The sequence below is a fragment of the Phascolarctos cinereus genome, unplaced genomic scaffold (genome assembly GCF_003287225.1).
Source record: "Phascolarctos cinereus isolate Bilbo 61053 unplaced genomic scaffold, phaCin_HiC Scaffold_4;HRSCAF=312, whole genome shotgun sequence".
In the NCBI taxonomy this organism is placed as follows: Eukaryota; Metazoa; Chordata; class Mammalia; order Diprotodontia; family Phascolarctidae; genus Phascolarctos; species Phascolarctos cinereus.
This window is the reverse complement of record NW_027555847.1, coordinates 482,264,909-482,277,668: the sequence shown is the minus strand read 5'-3', so window position 1 is coordinate 482,277,668 and position 12,760 is coordinate 482,264,909.

Below are 12,760 nucleotides of genomic sequence, written 5' to 3'. Positions count from 1 at the left end.
CAACATTCTATGTTCATGACTCTTGCAATTATAGAATTATGTGCAATTATAGAAAATTATAATAACAATAATGATGATGATGATAGCTCATATTTATAGAGGGCTTTAAAGTTTGAAAAGTTCATTATAAATATTACCTCATTTTGTGTTCTTAACCACCCTAGGAAATAAGTGCTATTGCTATCCCCATTTATAGATGAAAAAACTGAGGCTGAGAAAAGTTAAGTGACTTGTCTAGGGCACACAGCATATGATAGGATTTGAACTCTAGTCTAGCAAGTGATAATAGGTGGCCAACCAAAGTGTTCAACTGGTATCTTTATAAAGTTAATAGACCCAGAGAAAGGCTTCTACCATGTTGCTATGGAGGATTTGTGAGAGGACAGGGACAATAATAAAACAGGAAGAGAAAGCATGGGTAGTTTATAACTTGCACATGTGGAGGGGAACACTCAAGCTAAAATATATTCTAGCATGATTTCTATCAAATAGTGTGAAAGCCTTCAAGTATTGGTGATAAAGGTTTTAAGTGTAAGTTATCTGGAAAAATAACTCATGTGGACAAACTCACTTCCCAATGCTGGTTGATAAGCAAGACACTGCTCATGACTCCCCCATCTTCAAAACCTTCAATCAATTTACATATCTCTGTTAACTATCCTCCTATCTCTCAATTCCTCTTTGTGCCTAAATTCCTTCAGAAGGCAAAGGATTTATTCATAGGTACCTCCACTTCAATTTCTATCACCCTCTTCTTAACTCCCTACATTCAGCCACATTATCCTACAAAAACTGCTTTTCTCAAAGTTCCTAGTCAACTCTATTTTTTCCTTAATACTCATCTTCTTGACCTCTCTGCAGACTTTGATAATGTTCATCCTTCTCTCTTTAATACTTTCTTCTCTCTAGATTTTCATGGCACTACTGTCTCCTGGCTATCCTCCCATCTATTTGAATACTCCTTTTTGGTCTCTTTTGCTGCATCTTCATGCTCTTCATGCTCATGTACCATGGGTGTCCAACAGGGATTTCTTCTGGACCTTTTTATCTTTTTCTTCTATACTCTTTTACATGGTGATCTAATCAGCTTACATGATTTAATTATTATCTCTATGCTGAGAATTCTTAGATCTAGTTATCTAACATTAACCTCTCTGCTAACCTCCAGGCTTGTATATCCAACTCCCTACTGGATATCTCAAGCTAGGTGGCCTTTAGACATTTTATTTTTTAAATTAGTTTATTTATAGTTTTCAACATTCACTTCCATAAGTTTTTGAGTTTTGAATTTTCTCCCCCTCTCTCTCCTCTCTCCCCAAGATGGTGTGCAATCTGATATAGGCTCTACATATACATTGATATTAAACATTTTCACACTAGTCATGTTGTAAAGAAGAATTAGAACCAATAGCAGAAACCACAAGAAAGAAGAAACAAAACAAAACAGAAGGAAAAAAAAAAGAGCAATTAGTATACTTTGATCTCCATTCAGACTCCATAGTTCTTTCTCTGATACGGATAGCATTTTCCTTCATGAGTCTTTTGGAGATGTCTTAAATCCTTACATTGCTGAGAAGAGTTAAGTCTATCAAAGTTAGTCATCACACAACGTGGCTGCTACTTCTACAATGTTCTTCTGGTCCAGCTCACTTTACTCAGCATCAGTCCATACAAATCTTTCCAAGTTTTTATGAAGTCTACCCATTTATCATTTCTTATAGCACAATAGCTTTCCATTACATTCATATACTACAACTTGTTCAGCCATTTCCCAATTGATACGCATCCTCTCAATTTCCCATTATTTGCCACCACAAAAAGAACTGCTATAAATATTTTTATACATGTGGGTCGTCCTTTTCCAATTTTTATGATCTCTTTGGAATACAGCCCTAGAAGTGCTATTGCTGGGTCAAAGGGTATGCACATTTTTATAGCTCTTTGGGCATAGTTCCAAATTGCTCTCCAAAATGGTTGGATCATTTCACAACTCCACCAACAATGCATTAGTGTTCCAATTTTCCCACATCTTCTCCAACATTTATCATTTTCCTGTTTTGTTATGTTAGCCGATCTGATATGTGTGGTGTGGTACTTCAGAGTTGTTTGGATTTGCATTTCTCTAATCAACAGTGATTTAGAGCATTTTTTCCTATGACTATAGATAGCTATAATTTCTTCAACTGAAAACTTCCTGTTCATATCATTTGACCATTTGTCAACTGGGGAATGACCTGTATTCTTATAATTTGACTTAGTTCTCTATATATTTTAGAAAAGAGGCCTTTATAAGAGATACTGGCTGTAAAAATCCTTTCCCAGTTTTCTGCTTCCCTCCTAATCTTGGTTACATTGGCTTTGTTTGTGCAAAAGCTTTTCAATTTAATGTAATCAAAATTATCTATTTTGAATTTCATAATGTTCTCTATTTCTTGTTTGGTCATAAACTCTTCCATTCTCCATGTATCTGACAGGTAAATCATTCCTTGCTCTCCTATTCTGATTATAATATCAGCCTTTATATCTCAATTGTGTATATATTTTGACTTTATTTTGGAATATGGTGTAAGATATTGATGTATGTCTAGTTTCTGCCATGCTTTTCTAGCTTTCCCAGCACTTTCTGTCAAATAGTAAGATCTTATCCCAGAAGTTGAGGTCTTTGGGTTTATCAAACAGTAGATTACTATAGTCATTGACCACTGTGTCTTGTGTACATTACCTATTCCACTGATCCACCACTCTATTTCTTAGCCAGTACCAAGTAGTTTTGATTGCTGCTTTATAATACAACTTAATATCTAGTATAGCTAGGCCACCTTCCCTATTTTTCTTTCAGATGAATTTTGTTATCATTTTTTCTAGTTCTATAAAATATTTTTTTGGTAATTTTGTTAGTATGTCACTGAATAAGTAAATTAATTTAGGTAGAACTGTCATTTTATTATATTAGCTCAGTTTACCCATGAGCAACTGATGTTTTTCCAGTTATTTAGATCTGAATTTATTTGTCTGAAAAGTGTTTTGTAATCGTGTTCATATAGTTCCTGGGTTTGTCTTGGCAGGTAGACTCCTAAATATTTTATAATGTTTACAGTAAGTTCAAATGGAACTTCTCTTTCTATCTCTTGCTGTTGGGCTTTGTTGGAAATACATAGAAATGACAATGATTTGTGTGGATTTATTTTATAGCCTGCAAATTTGCTAAAGTTGCTAATTATTTCAAGTAGTTTTTTACTTGATTCTCTAGGATTCTCTAAGTATATCATCATTATCATCTGCAAAGAGTGATAGTTTTATTTCTTCTTTGCCTATTCTAATACCTTCAATTTCTTTTTGTAAATATTCATCCATTTCACTAAGATTGTCAAATTCATTGGCATACTGTGGGGCAAAACAGTTCCTAGTTATTGTTTTAACATCTTCTTCATTGGTGGTGAATTCACCCTTTTTATTTTTGATACCAGTAATTTGGTTTTCTTCTTTCTTTTTTTAATGAAATTCACCAAAGGATTATCTATTTTATTGAGAGGTTTTTTTTCATAAAATCACCTCTTAGTTCTATTTATTAGTTCAATATTTTTCTTAATTTCAATTTTCTTAATATCTCTTTTGGTTTTCAGTGTTTCTAATTTGATATTTAATTGGGGATTTTTAATTTGTTCTTTTTTTAGCTATTTTAGTTGCATGCCCAATTCATTGATCTTGTCTTTCTCTATTTTATTCATGTTAGCATTTAGAGACGTAAAACTTCCCTAAGAACTGCTTTCACTGAATCTCATAAGTTTTGGTATACTGTTTAATCTTGGAAGAAATTATTGATTGTTTCTATGATTTATTGTTTGATTCACTCATTCTTCAGGATTAGATTGTTTGATTTCCTATTAATTTTTTAGTCCATATTTCCTTTATTACATAATGATCTGAAAAGGATGTATTCCATAATGTTGTTCTGATTTGGATTGTGAGGTTTTTATGCCCTAATACATGGTGAATTTTTGTGTAGGTACCATATACCACAGAGAAAAAAGTATATTCCTTTCTATTCCCATTCAATTTTCTCCAGACATCTACTATATTTAACTCTTGTAAAAGTCTATTCATCTCCTTAACTTCTTTCTTGTTTATTTTGTGGTTAGATTTATCTAGTCAGAGAGGAGGAGGTTGAGGTCCCCCCACTACTATAGTTTTGCTGTCTATTTCTTCCTGTAATGCCCTGAACTTCTCCTCTGAAAATGTGGATGCTATACTATTTGGTGCATATATATGTTTGGTAATGATATTACTTCATTGTCTATGGTGCTTTTTAGCAGAATGTAGTTTCCTTCCTTATCTCTTTTGATAAGATGTATTTTTGCTTTTGCTTCGTCTGAGATCAGGATTATTACCTCTGATTTTTTTTTTACTTCAGCTGAGGCATAATATAGTCTATGCCAGCCTTTTACCTTCACCCTGTGTGTGTCCCTCTGTTTCGAATGTGTTTCCTGTAAACAATATATTTTAGGATTATGATTTTTAATCATTCCATTTTATGGGATATATCCCATTCATGTTTACAGTTATGATTACTATCTATGTCTTTCTCTCTATCCTATCCTCTCCCATTTATGCTTTTCTTTCTCCTTTTCTCTCTTTCCTTCCTCTCTAGAGTTTTGCTTTTGACCACCACTTCCCTCAATCTGCCCTCCCTTCTACCCATCCCCTCCCCTGTCTTTCCCTTTTCCCTTACTACTTCTTCCCTCACTTCTACCCCTTCTTCCCTTTTTTCCCCTTTCCCCTTCTACTGCCTATTATGGCAAGTTAGATTTCTATACCTGAGAATGTTATTCCCTTCTTGAGCCAATTCTGATGACAGTAAAGTTCAAACAATGTTCATCTCCCTCCCTTCTTTCCCTCTACTGTAATATGTCTTTGTGCTCCTTCATGTGATGTAGTCTACCCTTTTCTGACTCCTCCTTTCCTCTTCTGTCATTACAGTTCCTTTTCACTGTTTCATTAGGTTTTCTATTATCACATCAAAGTCAACTTAAACCCACCCTCTCTATATGTATCCCTTCTAAATGCCATAATAAAAATACAGTTCTCAAGAGTTATAAGTATCATCTTCCCATGTAGGGATGTAAACAGTTTGACCATATTGAATAACATTTTTTTTACCTTTTCTATTTGCCTTTTTATGCTTCTCTTGAGTCTTGTATTTGAAGATCAAATTTTCTATTGAGCACTGGTCTTTTCATCAGGAAGGTCAGGAAGTCCCTTATTTCATTGAATATCCATCTCCTTCCCTGAAAGATTGTGCTCAATTTCGCTAGGTAGTTGATCCTTGACTGTGATCCAAGCTCCTCTGCCTTACAGAATACTATATTCCAAGCCCAACAATCTTTTAATGTAGAAGCTGCAAGGTCCTGCATAATCCTGACTACGGTTCCATGACATTTGAATTGTTTCCTTCTGGCTGCTTGCAGAATTTTCTCCTTGACCTGATAATTCTGGAATTTGTCTACAATATTCCTTGGCATTTTCAATTTGGGATCTCTTTCAGAATGTGATCGGTGGATTCTTTCAATGACTATTTTACCCTCTGGTTCTAGGAATCAGGGCAGTTTTCTTTGATAATTTCTTGAAAGATGCTGTCCAGGCTTTTTTCTTTTTTTCCTTTTTTTTTTTTTTAATCATGAATATCAAGTAGACCAATAATTCTTAAGTTATCTCTCCTTGGTCTATTTTACAGGCCAGTTGTTTTTCCAATGAGGAATTTTACATTTTCTTTTATTTTTTCATTCTTTTTATTTTAACTAATTCTTGATATCTCAGTGTCATTAGCTCCCCATTGTCCAATTCTAATTTTTAATGAATTGTTTTCTTCAGTTAACTTTGTACCTCCTTTTCCATTTGGCCCATTTTACTTTTTAGGGAATTCTTCTCTTCAGTGAGTTCTTGTGCCTCCTTTTCCATTTGGCCAATTCTATTTTTTAAGGAGTTGTTTTCTTCAGTGTAGTTTTTTTTTTCATTTTGTCAACTGTATTTTTAAAAGAATTGTTTGATTTTTCTCCTACCTCTCTTATTTGACTTTTAAAATTCTTCTTGGGGCAACTAGAGGGCACAGTGGGTAAAGCTCTGGCCTTGGAGTCAGGAGGACCTGAGTTCAAATCGGACCTCAGACACTTGACACTTCCTAGCTGTGTGACCCTGGGCAAGTCACTTAACCCCGATTGCCTCACCCCCAAAAAATAAATCCATCTTGAGCTCTTCCAAGAAGGCTTTTTGGCCTTTCGACCGGTTCATATTCCCCTCTGAGGTTTCAGATTTAGGTATATTGACTATGTTGTCCTCTCCTGAATTTGTGTTTTGATCTTCCCTGTCACCAAGATACTTCTCTATGGTCATTATTTTTCTATGTTGCTTTTTGCTCATGTTATTTGCCTTTTTCCTGGCTTTTAAAGTTGATTCCTGCTTCTGGGTCACAGAGGGGTACTGTCTCAGGCTTCTTGTACTAGGGCTAGAGGCCTGGTTACTAATTTTCTGAGGTGGGGCTTGCTGCTGGGTTGCTGGGACACCTCCCTTCCTGTACTGGTCCCTGTCAGTCCCAGCAAGAGGGACTCTTCCTGTTAATCCACCCAGTCTCCCAAGCTAAAACCCTATTTTACTTCATCTTTCTGCTGGCTACACTATTTCAGAATTTTTCCTAGGGCAATATTCTCTGGGTTTTTTCAAGGTCGATAAGGGAGGTTGAGGAGACTTACTGCCATCTTGGCTCCCAGAAGTCTAAATAGGTGACTTTCAAACATTCAGTCTGTGGGCTAATAGCTCCAGGAGCAGCTGTTGCCACTGCTTCTGCTGCTGCTACTGCTGATTCAGTCACTCCAAAGGCTTGCTCCTGGTTTGATGGGGCCAGGGCTGTATTGGCACACCCTGCAGCCCTGCACTGGATTCTGCTTCTCTCTCACCCAGTTCTGACAGGATTTCCCCACACCACCCTGCTCCTGCTGACCTTCTAAGTTGTCTCTGGTGTTAGTGGGCTAAGAAGACTAGAAATAGCTACTGCTGCTAGTGATTCAGTCTCCCAAGGCCTGCTCCAACTTTTCTGGGGTCAGGTTTGTGCTGTGGCCCATGCACTGGATGCTTCTCTCTTGGGCTGTAACACACCTTTCCTGTTAACCTTCCACGTTGTCTTGGGCTGGAAATCTGCCTCACTCTGTCTCTTTGTGGGTTCTGCCACTCTAGAATTTGTTCAGAGTCACTTTTTAGAGGCATTTGAAGGGGTTTATGGGAGAGCTCAGGCAAGTCTCTCCTTTTGCTCTGCCATATTGGCTTTGCCTATCTCCCTTAGATGGTTTAAGTCAACAGGCCCAAAACTGAACTCATCATCTTTCCCCCCAAACATCTCTTTTCTCTCGCATTTCCTCATGGCTGTCAAGAGTGTGTCCTCCCAGTCACCCAGGCTGGTGTCATCCTTGACTCCACCCCTCCCACACACATATAATCTGTTAATAAGCTTGTTAATTTTAGTTTCATAACATCTCTTACATACACTCACTTCTCTCTTCTGACACTTTCACAACCCTGATTTTGGCCCTCATCATTTCATACCTAGACGACTGAAATAGTGTGCTGCTAAATCTCCCCGCATGAAGTCTCTCTCCACTCCAATCCATCCTCCCTTTAGCTGTCAAAGTGATGTCTTAAACCTAAATCTGTCTGACATTATCACCATCTTCCTCAATAAACTCCAGTAGCTCCAGTAAACTCCAATAGAAGAGGTTATATTTGGCCCAATAGCTTCCCATCACCTTCAGGACCAAATATAATATCATCTTCTTTTTGTCATTCAAAGTCCTTCATAACACACAAATATAAACACATGTGCACACACACTTTTCTAGCTTTTTTAAACCTTATTGTTCCCACCACCATATACTCTGCAATCCATTGACACTGGCATTCTTGCTGTTCCTTCAACAAGACACTAAATCTCCTCATTCTAGATATTTTCATTGACCTAGAATGCTCTCTCCCTCTTACATGCTGTCTCTTGGTTTCCTTCAAGTCCCAAATAAAATTCCATCTAATAGGAAGCTGTTCCTAATTAAGTGCCTACTATGTGCCAGACACTGTGCTGAGAAGCTTTACAGATATGATCTCATTCACTTCATTGTTGTAGGTAGAGCCCTGAGGTGGGGACTCTCCACAAATGCATAATCAGAACCTGATAATTAGCTCAGACAAAGATTAAATGATCTGCCCATGGTCAAAATCAAAATCATAGCAACCAAAAATGTAAATTCCATTTTAAGCTTCATAAAGAAATTATCTCCAGAATGAGAGAAGGGATTATCTTTGTTTATTCTATACTATTCAGACCACAACAGGAGTAATGTGTTAAGATTGCACATTGCATTAGGACGAATGTTGATGAGCTAAAATGTGTCCAGAGGAAGATAACCTGAATAAGTGAACTCAAGACCTTTTCATAGGAAGATCACTTATAAAGGAAATCCACATTATGCAGGAATCTTATTAATAGGATCTTTTAAGTTCCAGCAAAATGTATGAAAATTGCAAAAAAACAATTTCATCTCTATGGAAATAAAAATCCCAGAATCGTGAGAGCTCTCCAAAAGTAAAATCAGCTACTTCAGACATAATATATTCTTTCTCACAGGAGGTATCCATGGACAGATTGGATGACCTGATGTACTGCAGAGGGGATTTGGCAACCAGAAATGTTTGCACTAGATGCCTTCTGATATGTTACCCAACTCTAAGATTTGGAAATTCTGTGAAAGTAGTTCATAAATTGTTCTAATTACATATAGAGGTATTTCTATTTATGAAAAACTAAAACATCTTAATTTAAGTGACCACATCTTGGATTCTTCAAAATGGTTTTCCATAGTTAACTTTTTGTAACTTCCAAATTTTGAAAACATTCTTTTTTCTCAATAACTCTATATGTCTTTTTACTAAGATTTATTCCATGTATTTCTAATCCATTCAAGTGGAACTCATTAAAATATTGCTATATTTATTATAATACAGACAGATTCTCCCTTGTGCCTAAGTCATTTCCTGACAGTAAATTTTATCTATTAATCAGCATAAAAAGATTGGCTATATTTCCTCCCAAAAAGAAATAGTTATTCTCCTTAGGAATCTTTCATTAGAAAAGAGAGAAGATTAGCTTGATATACTTTTAAAGGGTAATTTTTTTCTTTCTTTTAATATCTATTTCCAACAAAGAAACTTATATGGAATCAGGGTATATGCCCTATAAGCCTAAAGCACTCAACTCAAAATTTTCTCTCCCAGCAGTATTTGAAAATTGTTATGTATTTCCCCCCAAGAATCACTTGTCACTTTAATTGTCACATTTTTATTTCTGCATCTGTATGTGTTTTGAAGAGATAATGTGTCTCCCTGCTTTAACTGTACTTTTAAGAAACAATGTAACTCTAACACATAATATTTCTCAGGAAGACAGTCATTCAACATTGCTCAAACAGACAAATACTGTCTTTTTAACAATAATAATGCATATGCAATGTGATATATTTCTCATATCCCATTGAGAGAAAGACAATTATCTTAATCTCCATTTTACCCTGGAGAAAGCTGGGCAAGTGACAAGTTTATGGTCTCATAGCTAATGAGTAGTAGAGCTGGATATGAATTCAGACTTTCCTGATTGCAAAGTTTGTGCTCATATACAAAATGAATGATGTATAGATCATAAGAATCAGTTTCCCTATGTTAAGAAATAAAACTTTACCAACATTTTCAGAATACTGAAATAAGTAGAATTCAAATTACATTAAAAATCACATTACCATTAAAATTTTAGCACTGGCTTCCCATCTTCAAGATGAGAAATGATGAGTATCAATTTCTCTAGCCACACAGAACACTAAAAATGTGTGCTATATACATGTCACTAGTTATACCTGAAATATTCCCCCCCTTTTTCGACAATACTTTTCTCTACCAAACCAACTGTATCCTGGGGATTATGAAATCTTCTTTGTTGGTACCTCCAATCAAGCCCCCTAAAAATAATCTAGGCCTTCAGAACTGTCACTGAATAGCACTTGAAATACTTTACTTGTTCAATTGCTGATTTCAAAAGCTCATCTTGTAGACCCTATTCTGGGATCTTTCATTTATTTCTTTTTGTTTTGGTTCATTTTAAGGTCTGTGCCATAAATCATGTCAGTAGTTCAATTCCCCCTCTTTGCAGCTGACAAATCCAGACTTTCATCAGCTTTTATTTGTGCAGGTAGGCTATCCAGGATTCTTTGGACTATTTTATGTCATACTCAACATGTCCACCCACCCTTCCTAATACTGTTCATAGATATACTTGTTTTCAATAAAATTAATTTCATGTTTTATAATGGTTCTATTTAGAAAATATTCTCCATTCTTTTTTGCCATATTGGGCTGTAGCAATTTCTAAAAGTATCGCTGTTGATGATATTCTATGACAGGTGAGTTCCAGCAACAGATACATATATACATACATACTTCTTGATCCAACAACACTGATGAGAAAGAATAATTTACTCAACATGGGGAAAAGTCTTCCTTTTGTTCAGATCAACAAACCATAGGCAATACTACTTTGTAGTGGCTGTTCTGATATTTTTCCTCTCAGAGGTCTTAATGCTGACATATCATCTTGTCTTCCCAAAGTAACTCTGTCAGGAAATGGATAGTAGGGGGAAAGGAAACACAAAATTAATTTCTTCCTTTATGTCACTCATTTTAGAAGTAATTAGGCTCTTACCTGAGAAATATTCAGCTAGACAAAAGAAAGAAAATGACAGCAAAGAACAGATGGAAAGGGAAATTACCTCTTTGCAACCTCTATGTAATATTGACTACTAAATATCTAAAACCTATAGTTTGAAAGATATTAATTCTTAAAATTCTTAAAAATTCTTAAAATTCTTAAAATTAATTCTTAAAATTTACTTTTCAAGTAAATAAAATGTCTCCTGATTCCTCATGAGTGATATTTCTACATCCTTATTGGTTACTATCTCAACTTCTTGAAATTGGATTTCTAACCCCACAAATTTAGGTGGGAAAAGTCCTTACTAGGAAAACTCATGACCCCCAAATTGTCAAAATCAATAACCTCTTATTTCAACCCTTTTTAAATTTATCTTTAGCTTTTGATACTATAGGCTACCAGTCAAGAAGAATACACTTTCTTTCCTCAGCTTCAGGAATACCACACACCTTCGCCTGATCTTCTCCTCTCCCTCTATTACTTTATATATTTCTTCTGCTGATTTATTTGGTTCCTGGCAAAAAAAAATTACAGTTTTTTTTATAGTTTTTAAATTTTTAAATTTAAATTCAAAAATTTTCATGTTTTAATTATTTTCATTTATTTCATTAAATGTTTCCTAATTTTATGTGTGTGTATATATATATATATATATATATACACATATGTATATATACATAATTTTAACTATACATATGTATTTTTTTTTAATTTTGAGTTCCAAATTCTCTCCTTCCTGCCTGACCCAAGAAGGCAAATGATTTCCTTTTGGCTATGTATATGAAGTCAGGCAAAACACAGTTTTATTTTAGCCATGTAGCAAAAAAACCCAAAATAAAACAATAAAAATAAAGTTTTTTTAAAGTATGCTTTATTCTGTATTTATAGTTTATCAGTTTTTTTTTCCTTTGCTGGTGGATAGCATTTTTAATTATGGGCCTTTTGGAATTATCTTGGATTATTGTCTTGATCAGAATAGCTAATTATTTCACAGTTGATCATTCATTTATTAGTGCTGTAACTGTGTACAATGTTCTCCTGGTTTTGCTCACTTCACTTTTATCAGTTCATATAAGTCTTTCCAGGTTTTTCTAAAAACATCCTACTCACCATTTTTGTAAAACAAAATTACTCCCTCACAATCATATACCACAATTTGTTTAGCCATTTCCCAATTAATGGGCATCCCCTCAATTTCTGATTCTTTGCTACCACAAAAAGGGTTGCTATAATATTTTTGTACAAACAGGTCCTTTTCCCTTTACTGTAAACTCTGGAATATAGACCTCGGTATTTCAGGGTCAAAAAGCATGCATGGCTTTATGGCCCTTTGGATATAATTCCAAATGGTTCTCCAGAATGGTTAGACTAGTTCATAACTCTACCAAGAACACATTAGCGTCCCATTTTTTTTAACATCACCTCCAGCATTTGTCATTTTCCTTTTCTCTCATTTTAATCAATCTTATAGATGTTAGGTGGTATCTCAGAGGTGTTTTAATTTACATTTCCCTAATCACCGTGATTTAGAACATTTTTATGTGAGCATTGAATATAAATCCCCCCCCCCATTTTCTGTTATTCTTCTAATTTGGGCTGTATTAGTTTTGTTTGCACAAAAGCTTTTTTTCTTAATTTCATGTAATCAAAAATATCTATTTTACCGTCTATAATCCATTTTAGCTCTTATTTTGTCATAAACTAATCCCTTATCCATAGATCTCATAGTTACATTTTTCCATACTCCCCTAATTTACTTATATCACCCTTTATGTCTAAAGCCATTTATCCATTTTGGCCTTATCTTGGCATAGAGTATGAAATACTGGTCTGTGCCTAATTTCTGCCTCACTGCCTTCCAGTTTTCCCAGAAATTTTTGTCAAATGTTGAGTTCTTAACCCAAAAGAGTAGATCTTTGAGTTTATCAAATATGAGATTGCTATTGTCTTTTACTGCTGTGTATGGGC